This window comes from Talpa occidentalis, unplaced genomic scaffold (genome assembly GCF_014898055.3).
Source record: "Talpa occidentalis isolate TD23 unplaced genomic scaffold, MPIMG_talOcc4v2.1 talOcc4.8, whole genome shotgun sequence".
Classification (NCBI taxonomy): domain Eukaryota; kingdom Metazoa; phylum Chordata; class Mammalia; order Eulipotyphla; family Talpidae; genus Talpa; species Talpa occidentalis.
The window spans coordinates 25,437,781-25,452,588 of record NW_023605194.1 but is presented as its reverse complement, the minus strand read 5'-3'; the positions used below and the strand labels follow the sequence as shown (position 1 = coordinate 25,452,588).

The window sequence follows — 14,808 nt, the reverse complement described above, 5'->3', positions numbered from 1 at the left end:
AGCGCTCTCGCCGGCTCCCCGCAACCCTCCCGGCCCCTCCAGCGCCGCGCGGGGGTCGCGCCGCCGCCCGCCGCCAGCGAGGCTGTCGAGGGGTCCGCCCCCCGCGCGCGCCTTCCCAGCGCTCCCGAAAGCCGGGGGCGGGCCCGGCTCAGGCCGCTCCCCCGAACGCCCCGCGGCCCGCGGCGGCGCTCGCGGCCTCTCCACCCGGGCTGGCGAGTTCTGGGAAAGCCCAGCCCAGGGCGGGGGCCCGGCAGCCGCCCGCGCAGCCGTCCGGGCAGCGCGCAGAGCTCGGCGGGCGCGGAGCGAGGCAGCGGCGCCCTCGCGGGCGCACCGGGGACGCGGCGGGGCGGGCGGGCGCGGGGGCGGCGGACCCCGGCGGGCTCGCGGGGCGGGCGCGCCCCGGGCTCTGCCTCCCGGGCACTTGCCTGCTTCTCGCGCCTCCTGGCAGCCGCCCTGCCTCTGACACACAGTAGCCGGGACGCCCGACGCCGCTAGCCATCGGCGCGCCCCGCGGGGCGCTGCACTGGGGACTCCGCGCGACGGGCTAGCAGAGGAAAGGTGAGGAGGCGACTCTGTAACTCGGTTCCTGCAGCGTGGACACGGGCAGAGACGGGCTGTGAGCTCGGGCCCCGGTAGCCCCGCCAGGGGCAGCGTCTGACGCCGCCAACCTGGCGGAAGGGTGTACCCCCCTGCGCCCCACCGCGCGCCCCCGCCACCCCGGGGACGCGCCCAGCCTTCACCGGGCTGGACAGCCCCCGGGTGCCCCGCACGCCTGCCCTCCGAGGTTCGCCTCAGGGCGCCACCTCATGCTGTGTGTGCGGCGTGGAGGTGGCCGGTGCGAAGAAGTAAAATGTAAACTCCTGAGGGGCAGTACTTAGCAACAGTATTTCAAGGAAGGTGCTCAGATTATTCTGGAGAAATGTATCTAGAGCAAGTCCTAGGAAATGCGATGTTGGACCTGGTCCCACTCTAGCTGGTCACTAACTGGAAGCATGGCGACGCCTTTTTGTTCAACTTCTTTAATGCTGTGACAATGAGTAACTGAGTTAGAAGTCCTCCGTCCTGGCTAATGTTAAATGCACAGTATACCTTTAGGGGTGTCCCCTCCCGCCCCCACCGCTGACTTGGTAATTTAGTCGTGAGATCCTTGGTTCAACTGATTCAACCAGTTATGCTGTGTAAGAAAGATTTATCGTTTCAAGATTTATCAGCGCAGCATCATTTTAAATAGTGAGCTTCCCGAATAGGTGTTCGGTAGGATTCATTTCACCAAAAAGGTTTTATTTGTTTATAGTTTTAGTTGCATTATACAGAATGTACCCATAGGTCATTCAGATATCTGTAAGGTTAATTCGTTCCCTTGTTTCTTGTGGGAACCCCCTATTGGGGAGAGGGTGGGGCCGTTGCCACAGAATGAGCACTGCTGAGGCCAAAAGGGACGATTTTTGAGAGCCTGTTTTGGGAAATGAATGCAGGTGACCCCATAGATGCCTGTATGGGGGCCCGGTTGTCCTACGGTGGACCAGAGAGGTAGACGATCTCTGGATGCTGTTTGCAGCCATGTCTTTGCAAATGCTTACTGAAGAATGCCTGTCCATGCTTTCATCTAGACGGTCCTTTTACTTTGTGATAGCCCTTTCTCCCCAACTTCCACCACTGTAAATCCTAACCATCCTTTAAACTGAGTTTGTTGCTGCTGTGAGGCCTTCTGTGATTCCCCCAGCCCCAAATACTCACCTTTCCAGTACTCTGATTCCTGCAGTATTTTAACTGGCCTACTCTTTCTCCTTTCTGTGAAGTTATTTGTGCACACGTCTCATTTTCCCTATTGAAGACATTTACTGTAGCTTTTTTAGAGCAGTGCTTGCACCTAGAAGACCCTCTAGAAATGACTGTGAATCGGTTTTAAATGTTTTGAGTTTGATTCTTCACAAATCTCTGCTTTGGGAGAGATATAATCAAAAGGCTTTGGAGAAAAGCATAATATTTGCCATTCACATTGTCCTCCATTTACAACCTCACAGGGGAAATTTTCTCTATACCCAGAAGCTGTGTATAATAATCATCTGTGGTCTATGCCTTGGGATCAAGTGAGAAGTGAGATTAGCTGGAGGGATGTTCTTCCCGTCCTTCTAGTAACATAAGCTCCTTGGATCTGTCCCAAGTTTGACCTGTGCCATTAAAAATTCCATGCTCAAGTGAGTTGTGGTGTAGCTAGATTCAAATGAAGTTGGTTGGTTTTCTCTATTTGCAATCCTTCTTAGTCACAGCCTACTCTAGATTTTTGTGGTATACTTTTGAAAATTCATTTGATGTCTGATTTGTTAACTACAAATTTCTAAACGAATAAAGGAAGATTAAAAAGAATTGTGCATGATAGTATAGTTTTCTAAAGCAGAGACTCTGAAATGATTCCCATGTGGGTGAAAGGAGGTGTTTGCACAGAGCTAGTCCCCACCTTCCACACACCGGCTGGCAGGCAGCCACTATGGGACGCCCCTCCCTACCTGGGCTACCTCTGTTGGAGGTGAGGATGACTGGGGGGCGGGGGCGGACACAAAAATTTCAAGATACTGGATGCAGAAGGAGAAGCTATAACAGCTTACAGTATGAATGTGCATGATCAAGATGCTTTCCTCCTGATGTTTCATTGAGATCTTTGGAATTGAACAAGTGGGAATTTGCATGGTCAAGGGAAGTTAGAATTTGATTGGGAAGCACAGTTCTCCTGAAGAAGGGCTGGGAGGTATTAATGTGGGCTCTGAGAAGCATATGGCCCAGTTGTGAGGGGTCCCAAGAAAAGAGCTGGAGATGAAAGAGTGGGTAGTAGAGGAAAAAAGAAGTTATCAAAGATGCACATTGCCATGAGTCAGTGATAGGGCCAAGAAAAGATAAAACTCTCATGTATCATATGTTGCTCTCTGCTCCCAGGGTACAGAACTTGGGCTTGTTTTTAAAACTGTAATTCATCTTCATTATGGCTTAAAGAGGTTTCCTTGGGCCAAATTGGGAACACAGCCCTCTACAGCTGTGCTGACTAATATGGCAGCCACAAACCACATTTCAATTTAAATTAATTAGAATTAAATGAAATTAGCCACTTTCCAAGTATTCGGGAGCTACATTGAATAGTTGGTACTTGTTCTCATACTGGATCATGAAGAACATTTCCATCATTCAGAAATTCTGCCCCAGAATATTGTTCTAAAGAGTTAATGCCTATTCTTCTCCGAAGTACTGATTTCCAAACCAAATTTAGTTATAAAATAAAATTTTTCTGTTTTGTCTCCTGGAAAGTTTTTTTTAGATGAAAATAATGGTAGGGCCTCCCTGGTGGTACAGCAGGTTAAGCGCCTGCTGTGAAGCTGTGCGCAGTCTCTGCAGCACTGGTTCGATTCCCTGCCGGCCGGGAGCAACCCACATGGTGCAGCAGACCTCTCCTGACTCGCCTCTGCTCCCCTCAGCAGTGTCTTCGGTCCATCTGTCTGTTCTGCTCCCCGCTCATCTCTGGTGAATTCTTTCACCCTCCTGCACCTCTGGCCTGTACCCCAGTTCTCATATGAATAAATGAATCTTTAAAAAAAAAGAAAAAGAAAATAATGGTAGAGTTGACCATGAGCATGTGATGGTCAGGTGTGCCAACACCCAACCCCTCCACCCACCCTAGGACTGAGTATAACTACAGTCATCCTTTCATATCTCTGGGGGAAGTGGTTTCAGGACCACCTTCCTCTATGATTCCAAAATCTGAGGATTCTCAAGTCCCTTGTAGGGGGGTTTCCCCATCCTGGGATTCAATTTGTTTGTGGTTGGTTGAATCTGAGATTGCAGAATCACAGTTAGAAGAAAATCTGCATATAAGTGGACCCAGGTAGTTCAAACCAGAACCAGTGTTGTTCAAGGGTCAACTGCATTTGTTACTGATTAACACTTATATGTATTGTGCTTACTACATGCCAGGCAGTATTCTAAGCACTGTACATCTATTAATTCATTTAATCCTTCCAGCATGAGGCAGTAAGTACCAACCATCTAGTATTCTTTACCTGCAATCTGAAAACTGGTTTTCTTGAGTGTGGCTACAAAATTGGTCTGTGCTGATGTGATGTGATTATAATTTTTTCTCCCCTGGTGAAAATGAATCAGTCATTTGTGTTTAAGAAATTATGAACATGTTGGTTGTGGACCCCATGGCACCTGTACTGTCCCACCAGTGTAAAAAAACCAAAAGCTTCTGAATCACAGTTGCCCTTCAGATTTTGGATAAGAACATATAGATCTCCATTATTATGCCCATTTTAAAGATGGGAAAACTGAGGGACTAAAAGTTTAAGTAACTTTCTTAAAACCACAGCAGAAAAACTGTCAGAGCCAGCATTCAGTCAGAGCAGGCTGGCTTGAGTCCATTCTCTTGGCTACTGTGCTTTGCGCTCTGGATTTGTTGCCCAAAACGAATGACTGGCATTCTTTTCACTGGATGAAACCAAGTAGCTTTTAACTGAGCTCACTAGAAAGTTTTAGACTGAGTTATGGCTAAATTGGACCCACCTAAGTCTTGCTGGTCTTTAATCATTGACTTTGGAGAAGCTTGTGTAGTGGGCTGAATAATGCCAGTGACCTCTCAAAGGTGTCCAAATATTAATACAGGAACCTGTACATATGCTACTTTACATAACAAAAGGGACTTTGCAGATGTCATTAAAAAGATTTTGAGAGAGAGATTATCCCTAGTTTTCTGGGTGAGCCCAACCTAATTGTAAAGGTTTTTTTTTAAAGAGAGAGGCTTAGCGTATTGGTCCCCAGCAGGAGGTAGGAGTAATATGAGGAAGGGACCAAGAGCCAAGGAATGCAGGCTGCCTCTAGAAGCTGGAAAGGCGAGAGAGCAAATTCTTCCTGAGAGTGTCCAGAAAGAATGTAATCCTGCCACCTCACTTCAGATTCTTGACTTCCAGAAATACAAGATAACAATTTGTACTGTGTAAGCCACTAAATGTAATATAATTAATTTGTCACAGCAGCAAACAGAAGCTACTATAGAATGGAAGAGAAAAATGAAAAAAAGAAGTGGTCAGGAGGTGAAATGAAAACTCTCAAAATAAGAGAATAACAGCCAGCATTGAGGGTGAACTTTGCTGGGTACTCTTTAGAGTGTTTCATGTGTATTAACTTGTCATTCTCACAACCTTGTGAGATAGGTACTTTTATTATCTGCATATCACGGAGAAGGAAATTGAGGCACTGAGAGTTTAAGTAACTTGCCTAACTAAGGTCTCACAGCTAGTAAAGGGTCAAGATGGAATGTGAATTCAGCAGTCTGGCACTCTTCACTGTTAACCACACTGCTTCCAGATGCAGGCATTTCTCTGCTAAGTCTAACAGTATTAGCCATTGAACAGTATGTTGCTGTGTGTAAGGAAAATGCAATATGTGGGTTGGTGAGAAGGAAGGCCATGCACTTTTTCCCCATAAACTGGTTATTGCAGTATGTGGTGGGTTTTTGCTGTTGCTACCTCCTTTAATATGTGTGGACAGCTTGAAGCCTAAGGACGCTGGCTGGGGGAGCAGTTCCTGTGCTGCCCTCCCTCTCACGCTCCCACCTCTATTCCTGCAGCAGCCTCGCTCGCTTACCACAGACCGCTGGCCCTGGCACTCAGTTGGCTCTGCTTCCCACCTCTGCCTGTTTATTGGATTTGCCTCTTTTCTGACTCTCACTCCAGCCCTGAATTCTACCTCGTTTTGGCCGCTCTCATGCTCGAACTTGAGGTGGTTACTGTCCAGGCCCAGATTGTGAGGTGGCACCTCTGTGACAGTGAATGAAAGGATATTTTTGCCTTTTCCTTTTGATTTATTTGCTAGCTCTTACTGGTTTTCTAACTATGTTTCTTTTGTCTCTAAGCACATAATTCAGAGTGATACTGGTTTGGACCAGTGGTTTTCAGACTATGTTCCAGAAATGCTTGGGGCCTCTTTTGGGTGAGGGTGATGAGAGAAATGAGGATTCCAGCCCTTCACCCTGCTTCTGAGCAGTCCTGCTCTTTTTCATTTGATATATTGAGGTTCTGCCTTTGATTTAGGATGAAAAGGGGGTCCTATTGCTGGAGAAACAGAGAGTTTGACAAGAACTAATCCTGAAGTTCAAGCACTGTATTTAATGATCTTTATCCCAAGGAATTGGATAAATAAGAAATATCACTTAGTTTTTCTCTAATTGTATTTTACAATTGGAGATCTGGAGCCAGGTTACTTGGATTCATTTACATCCTGGCTCCACTGCTTATTGACAATCTATATGAGCTTGTGCAAAATGCTTGGTCTGTTAGAGCCTCAATTTCCTCTCAGAGATAATGGGAGGGATAATAATAATACCTACCTAATAAATGAGGTCACTCATGTAAAGAAGCTAGCACAGTGCCTGCTATACAACAAGAAATCAACAGAGCACTACCTCTCATGATGATTTTTCTTCTGCCAATGGATTCTGCTCTCTGATGCTACTGCAGCTGGGACTTCTACTTCCTATACCCCTCTCTCAGCCTGGTTGTCACTGAAATGCCCGTCGTCCCTGACCACAGGTAACTTCAGGTGCATTAACATGGGCTGCTTCTCATGGAGCAGGCCCACATGTCTAAGGAAGCAAGGTTCCTTTTCCAGAACTAGCAGGACCATTCTTCTTTACCTCCCCACTCCTATCAGTTCTAGGGGTTGGGATGGAAGGGGCAGAGTGAACTCCTGAGTCTTCCCTTCTCCAAAATATTGCTCTCTGCTACAGACTTGTTACTCTAGAATCTTTTGCTCTCTACCCTTAAGGTTTAAATTTTGAAAGCAGAGCAAAAAATGAACATAAATAGGGCAACTAAGCTTCACAGCGTTGTTGGCAAACAGTGCTGGCTGCTGGCCTGTGTCTTTATTACCTAGTGGGGTGTTGCTGCTGGCTCTGTGGAGTGATCTGCTCCATGGTCACCCCAAGAAAACGCACTCCATCTATAAAAACACTGGAAGGTCTGTTTGGTGATTGCATGTGCAAGGAGTTCAGAGCTATAACAAACGTCCCAGCCTTTGTGTGTTTTTGTTGCTTTGTGAGAGCAACTAGATTACAATGATCAAATGGCAAGGTTGCTATATTCAGAATTAAGGAAGAGGCAGAAGCAAGGAGAGAGTCTGTTTTGATGACTTCATTTTAGGTTTAAGCTATATAATATCACTGACTATGGAAAATCTGAGGAATGGAAAAAAATCATTGGGGAAAACACATGTGACTGAGCACATACTATACACATCTGAGATTAAAATATCATATGACACAGTTTAATTTGGATATCACTGGAGTTGGTTCAAGTTACTGTCATTTCTAAAGAAAGTCACAATTCATTTGTTGTTATTATTAACACAAACTCAGATTTCATTGATGATCCTATTTTCACCTATGAAATGTTGGCCTGAAAGAATTGAGACACTGTCTGATCGCTTGGCTTGTCAGTCTCAGAGAGGTGGATAAAACTCACAGGAGTTAAATACTTTGGGTATGAAATTGTATTCTTCCTCACCCCTGCCCCCGCCCCTCAAAGGGCAGAATACCTTTGGATAACAGGCAGAATGTGTGCTCACTTGGTCTGCAGTTTGGTAACTGCTGGAGTTTGAGCCTGTTGACTTCTCTGCTACACAGCCAGTTTAACTGTGCGCGAGGTTTGTCTTTCACTATGTTCCTGACACGGTTTCAAAATTCCCAGTGGGAGGGGTTGGTACATTTTAAGACAGTTGTGAAAGAAATATGCTGAATTATCATTTGAATCTACAAGAGGGAGGCAGGAACTTTTTTTGAGCTGTGCATAGAGGATATATAAATGTGCAAAAAATTCCAGAATGTGATTTTCTTTCTCTGTCAGTGCAACACAGCATTCAGACAACCTGTGTGTTCTCCTGTGACATCTCTTGGATCTAGGTTTTTGATTACCCTTTATTGACTGTGAATGGAGCCAGGTTCACCGATGCCAAGTCACGGGATACCCAACAACAGGTGAAGTATGTTCCAGGCTCAGGCAGGCAAGCCCAGATCAAATTCGTTACAGAGCACCGAGAGTGTGCTTATTTCTAGCCATGCAGCATATTTCTAATGAATTCTCACTATCTAAGCAGTCAGGTCTAAAGAATGTCATCTATTTAGGATATAGGAGTTAAAAGAATCTTTAATCCAAAGCACTTTTAACAAATACAAGTCTGTCTTTTGATTATTAATGCAGACAGTATGCATCGGTTTATGATTCATTTATTGCTTTTTTATGAAATGCTATGTCATACAATAATGAAAATTGAGGGCTTGAAAGAAGGGAATCCAAGTGTTACCCTCTCATTTTTAGAGTTGAAAGAACTGAACTTGAAGATTTGACCCAAGCCACCTAGCTAGGGAATGGCAGAACAGAGACTTGTGTTTGCTTCAAACAGAATTGATATCATACTGTAAATACATAATACCAAAAACATAATCTGGGTCCTGGATTTATTGCTTGACATTTTAATAAAGTGTTTTAGTGCCACTAATTGTCTCCAAACCTTGATGTCAGTGGCAGAATATCGTTCTACCATGTGGTTTTGTAGAGGGTTTACCTACTCCCCTATTGTTAGACATTTAGTAGTTGTGTTTCACTGCTAGGGGTACACAGAGAGAGACCCCAAGCATTTAAGGGGAGCAGACTATAAAAGCAGTCAGGCCATCCATGTACACAAAGGCAAAGTAAGCTGACTCTTAGTGTGAAGGATTTTTTCATGGGTGTGCAAAAAGAAAGAGAAGACATGATTTCAAATAATAGTTTCTCAATAAAACCCCCAAATTTAATTTCCATATGTCCAGATGGTCTGTATTTTTCTGACAGTTATTTCCATGGCCTTTAAATTTGTTGTCTTTATTACTTCTTTAATTAACTATACCTTTTAGCTTTTTAGTTATATTCAGCTTTTCATTTGAAATCAGTTTTTTCTATATGTTGTGAATTAAAGACAACCAGTTTTCTAAATTAATTTCCTTTCTATATTCATAAATTTTGTATAATTGCCTTAAATAATATATTTGTTGGAAAATCCTAGACAATATCTAATTGCTTTTTGTGTAAGTTTTAAGTCTAAGATACCTATCTGTAAATTTTTGAATAAATATTACACTTTTAGTTATATTAGGTTTGTATGTTAACATCACATAGAACAAGTTCCCTCTCATTATAATTATTGAAATTTTCCTTATTTTTCTTTGTTTACTCTTGCAAATTAAATTTGGAAACATTTTGTTAAAAGCTCAAGTCCACTGAGATTCTGATAGCGGTATAATAAACCTATATATTAATTCAGGAAAAATGAATACATCACAGTATTTAGTCTTTTCATATTCATATATTTCTTAATTTACCATGTTTTTATATATCTCATTTTAGTTTTCTTGTAGTCTTCATGCTAATCATATATTTCTTGTTTTTTTAAAAATGTTATGTTTTTTTATTTCATCAGCTTACATATTTACCTGATTCTCCTGAGCTTTCAGGTCAAGTTATAAAATCCACAAACATTGATTATCTTTTAAATCAGAACTTCCAGAACATTAATAACTGAGAGAGGATAATTAAACTTCTTTATTTTATTCCTGATTTTAATGGAAATACTTTTCATGTTCACTAGTAAACATGATGTTGGCTTTTGATTTGCAATACCTTAAATCACTTTGAGGAAATGGTTTTATATTCCTGGATTTCAAAAAGAAAATGAGAGGGAGTTGTATTTTCTCAAATGCCAAAAAAGGTAGTTTTGGAGATGATTGTGTGCTTTTTTTCACATTTAACCTACAGATGCAGTGTGTTAACTGATTTCCTATTTTGTTCCCTATTAAACCATGTTTGCACCCTGCGGAAGTTTACTATCATTTTGTTAATAAATTTTATCTCTAAAATAGATATTAATCTAGAACCCATGTAGAATGTACTTTGGATTTTTAAAATGTGTGTTTAACACTACCCATGGTCATCAAAGGCTGATATTAAAATTAGCTTGCAGCTCAGGGTATGTGTAGATTGAATTCCAAGGGGTCCCCCACCCCTACCCTATGCTTTTCGGAGAGTGACAGGGGCAGCTTCCAGATGTACTGAGGAGCTGAGGACACTTTTATGTGAGCGTAAGAAAGGTTGAAGCGTACACCATAGATTGGCTAATTAGGGCTCTTTATTTGAGTTAAAAATTCAATGCCTCTTTTTTTAAAAAAAAATTCAGTCACTCTTATTTCCATTTGCTCCTCTTAAGAGAGACAGAATTGGAACTACCATTAGAGGGTTAGGTATGCTCCTTGAGAATTCCAGAATGTGAATCTCTCTCTGGAGTAATGGGATGTTAAATAGCAGGACAGCAAACTTGAAAGCCAAAGCTTATGCTGCATCATTGCCTTAGAATCTAGCGTGGTCAATCCACTGTCAAGACTACTTTAGGTGAAAGGTTAAAAAAAAAAAAAAGGTGTTCCTAAGGTGCATAGAAAGGAAACTAGGAAGCAGTTATAAAACTTAAATAGCAAGTGGTGAAGACTGTACCTGTGCTTTGGACAGCTGTGGGACTAAGAAACTGATTCAAAGATTTTGCTATTGTGTGGATGTCTTTGTGGACAAGTTGAGGAGAAGCTGAGCCTTGATGTAGGAAGTGGTGCTTTCTTTACCTTAGGCATCTTCATGTTCTTGCTACTCACATGTTGCACTTGGCGTTCCCTGTCTCATTTTTTCCCCCAACCTTTCTTATCCATTCAATGGTCAACCAATCAACAGTCATTTTCAGTCACTCTTATGTGTCAGGAGTTGGCTGCTGGAGGTTTCTGCTGAGCAGGATTCCCAGGGGGCTTCAACCCACCTGAGCTTGCTTGAGTCAGGTAGCAAGGCAGGTAAGAACCTGAAACTTTCTATCATTTGTGAAAAAATATGTCACTGACTCGCCTCCTTTCTCAGTGTTTCAGACATTTATTTATTTATGGAAGTGTAGGGTAAAGCATCATGAATGAGGAATCACTTAAAAGTTGTAAATTTTGACAAATTCTGTTGAAAGGATTTGATTAAAATTCTGTGATTTGACTGATGGGAGAGAAAAACTTCCGATTGCTGGCCCATGGCGTGTTCTCAAGTAAAAAAGGTCTTCACCCTTGTCCCTTTCTGAAGAAATGTCTTTTCAATTTGAAGAATTTTAGAAGCAAGAGCAGCTGGGGATTTAGGCAACACATCTCACGGAATAGACTAGAATGCACAAGGAGGGGCCTCCCTGATAGCTCAGTGGCTGAGCGCGGGGTTGTGAAGCTGCCTGCAGCCTCTGCAGCTCAAGCTGCCTGCAGCCTCTGCAGCTCCGGTTTGTTCCGCTGCTGCCAGGTGAGGGTCCCACATGGCGCGCAGACCTCTCCTGCTGCCCACTGCTCCCCTTAGCAGTGTACTTCGGTCCTTCTGCCTGTTCTGCTCCCTGCTCTGTCTCTGGTGATTCTCTCACCCTCCTGCGCTTCTGACTGACCCAGTGCTTATATAAATAAATAAATAAATAAATAAATAAATAAATAAATAAATAAATAAATAAATCTTAAATAGAATGCACAAGGGAAGACCACAAATGCTTACCTGGTGACCAGCTCTATTCAGTGCGGAGAGTTGGGGGAAACTTGGGAGAAAGCCCAGGACTTTGGTTACTGTTGTATTGAGGAAGGCATTCAGGTTCATCTGGAGTAACTAGTTCACAGAATGCTATGCTCTTGATTTATTGCATTACTACACTTTTAAATTGCGTACTTTTGGTTGGTTGTATAAAGTGAATGTGTACTGTATTCCTAATTTCATGCCCACAGTCTGCCATCAAAAATCTTTTAGTCCAGTTAAGGAGACAGCACACAGATACCTGAAATTTTCTATGTCCTTACCAAGAAACTGCTGTCTCTGGCCAGCTGTTAAATGGCTTGAGTCCAGGAGAGGGAGCTCTGGACTGGAGTTTTCTTATGCAGAATGAGGACATGACTGAGACAGGGTATGGCTTGATGAAAAGGATGGAAAGGTGTTCTTGCTGGGGAAGATGTAAAGCAATCTTTAGGAGGCTTGTGCACAGGAGAGCATTAGTTGACTAGGCAGACAGGGTATATAATAGGGTTCCTTAGAGTTTTGACATTCACCTCCATGACTTGAGTTTCACCGCTATATCAACAATTCCAGTCCTATCTGCTACCCTCTCCTCATTCTGAGCTCTAGAGCTGCATATTCTGGGCAACAGTATATGTTCAAACTCATGCCTCAAATTGAACTCAATCTTTTCCCAAAGCTTTTTCTCCTGTATTCCCCATTGCAGTGAATTAGAGCCTCTATTGATGGTCTTGCTGAGACCAAAAACCTCAGCTCTCCAAGATCACTCCTTCTGACTCAGTGGTTTCTTAGCACTTGGGAGCTGTTCCTTCTTTATATGCTCCTCATCTGCTGCCTTCATTTCAGTGTCTTTCCCAATGCAGTGTATGATCCATGCAGCCGAGGGCAGGGACTCTTGTCAGAGTTCACTTCCATTATCTTCAGCCCCATCACATATTGAGACTGTGATAAAGGTGCTCAATAAATATATGTTGATTGTATGAACTTCCTGCCCATTCTCCCTCCCAAATATCTCTCTAATCAGGCAGACCCAGTTTTGGAATCCAGTTTTACCATTTACTACCTGGGTAACCTTAATTAAGCTATTTTTAAAAAATTTTTAAGAGAATTTTTTATTTACAGATTTTAAAAAAAGATTTATTTATTTATGCATACAAGAGCTGGAGTACAGGCCAGAGATGTTGGGGGGGGGGTGAGAGGATTCACCAGAGACATGGTACAGGGCAGGGAGTGGGACAGCTCAGACCCCACAAACTTGCCTACTCTAAATGGGTTCTGCCATCCACCGCATCAACACAAAACATATGAGACTTTAATGGGAAGGAACTTTAATACAATTAGGAAACAATACAGGAAAGGTAAAGAATCTAGTTTCTAAATCAAACACCCAAAGTTACCCGTCCCCTCGTGGGTAAAACTCCATCCAAATGGGATTGGCCCAGAGAAAGGCCCCAAAGCCTGCCACAAGTCCAAAGCATCTTCCAGTGGGGACCCACAGAAAAGGATCAGAAACAACCAGACAAGTCTGGAGGGAAAAGAGCAAAATCAAAATCAAGACAAAAACCGCCATTGTCACCTCCCCACGAATCTCACCCACATCTGTGTCACCCAGTCCACGACCAAAAGGCAAGCGCAGTTTCTTCATGTGTCTCTCGGCTCCATGTGCCTCCTCCAGGACTCCTTCTTGCTCTCCATCCTGCTTCCTTCCTTCCTCAGTCTCTTCAGCTTCTTCTCTCTCTCAGCAACACCCTTCTTTTGGGTGGGGCAGGAAACCGGGAACCTCCCGCTTTCCTGGGGACCACCCTGTTACAGACAGAATAGGGAACAGAACAGGTAGATTGACCTAAGTACAATGCTGAGGGGAGCAGCAGATGAGACAGGCGAGCTCTGCTGTGCCATGTGAGTATCTCCCTGGCCTGCTGGGGGATCAAACTCGTGCTGCAGTGGCTGCAGACAGCTTCATAGGTTGTATCTTAACCCCTTGTGCCACCAGGGAGGCCCCAGATTGTTATTTTTTATCTCACTATGCATCCCTTTCTGTATCTATGAAGTGGACATAATTATAGTACCACTGCATAGGTGTGTGGTAAGGATTAAATGAAATAAAGCATGTCTAACATTATCTCTATACATAGTATAGTCTCTTCTGTTGCAGAGGTAAATTCAGAGCTGATTGTGGAAGATCCTCAATACTGAAGATCCTCAACATGAAAGGTTCTCACTCTGGGTAGAAAATCCTTGAGCTCTGGAATCAATAGACATGCATGCAAATCAATACAATACCACTTAACAGCTGTGAGCCTTATCTCACATTACCTAACCAGTCTCAATTCAGTTTTAAATCCTCTAAAATTAGAATAACGATACCACCTATCAAGGATAGTTGTAAGGTATAAATGATATATTGTATAAAAAAGTAACACTAGGGCCTCCCCAGTGGCACACGGTTGAGCACTGGGTTGCGAAGCTGCCAGCAGCCTCTGCTGTGCTGGTTCGATCCCCGGCTGCTTCCTGGCCACCGGGGGAGGGTCCTGCATGGCACATGGACCTCTCCTGCCGCCCGCTGCCCCCCTCAGCAGTGTACTTCGGTCCTTCTGCCTGCTCTGCTCCCCGCTCTGGCTCTGGTGAATTCTCTCATCCTCCCGCGCTTCTGACTGTACCCAGTGCTTGTATAAATAAATAAAAATAAAATCTTTTTTTAAAAAAAGTAACACTAATACTCTTTTTTGAAAAAGATTTATTTTATTTGTTTATGCATACAAGAACTGGGGTGCAGGCCAGAGGTACAGAGACCGAGTGGGGAGCAGAACAGGCGGATGTACTGAAATTCACTGCTGAGGGAAGCAGCAGGTGAGACAGGAGAGGTTTTCTGTGCCATATGGTTTAGCTCCCTGGCTGGGAACAAAACTGATGCAGCAGTGGCTGTGAATTGTCTCATAGTGCTGCGACTTAACCCCTTGCGCCACCAGGGAGGCCCTCTTTTTTTTTTTAAGTTACTTTCTTTCCTCCAGGGATAAGCTCTGAGTTCCCTTGGAAAGAGATCTGTAGTCTAGGAGCTTGTCTTTGGCTCCACCCAGTTTAACATTTTTGTCAGATACTTGGACAAAAGGCATAAAATCATTTTTCCCAAATTTGCAGATGATTCAAAGCTGTATGAATAGCTAATACAATAGGTGATGGAATGGAA

At 43.6% G+C, this 14,808-nt stretch overlaps 1 protein-coding gene across 4 annotated transcripts in view; it reads left to right on the top strand.

The window, feature by feature from the left end:
- The first annotated feature begins 425 nt into the window (after positions 1 to 425).
- The window catches only part of PLCE1 (phospholipase C epsilon 1), a 241,650-nt gene continuing 227,267 nt past the window's right edge, over positions 426 to 14,808 (top strand). For 3 of the 4 annotated variants that reach the window (XM_054690581.1, XM_054690580.1, XM_054690577.1), the window contains exon 1: positions 426 to 558. The gene's annotated coding sequence lies outside the window, so the exon portion shown is untranslated. Of the gene's footprint in view, positions 559 to 7,907; positions 8,015 to 14,808 lie in introns of those variants that run through there. The other variant, XM_054690579.1, reaches the window with a different exon arrangement.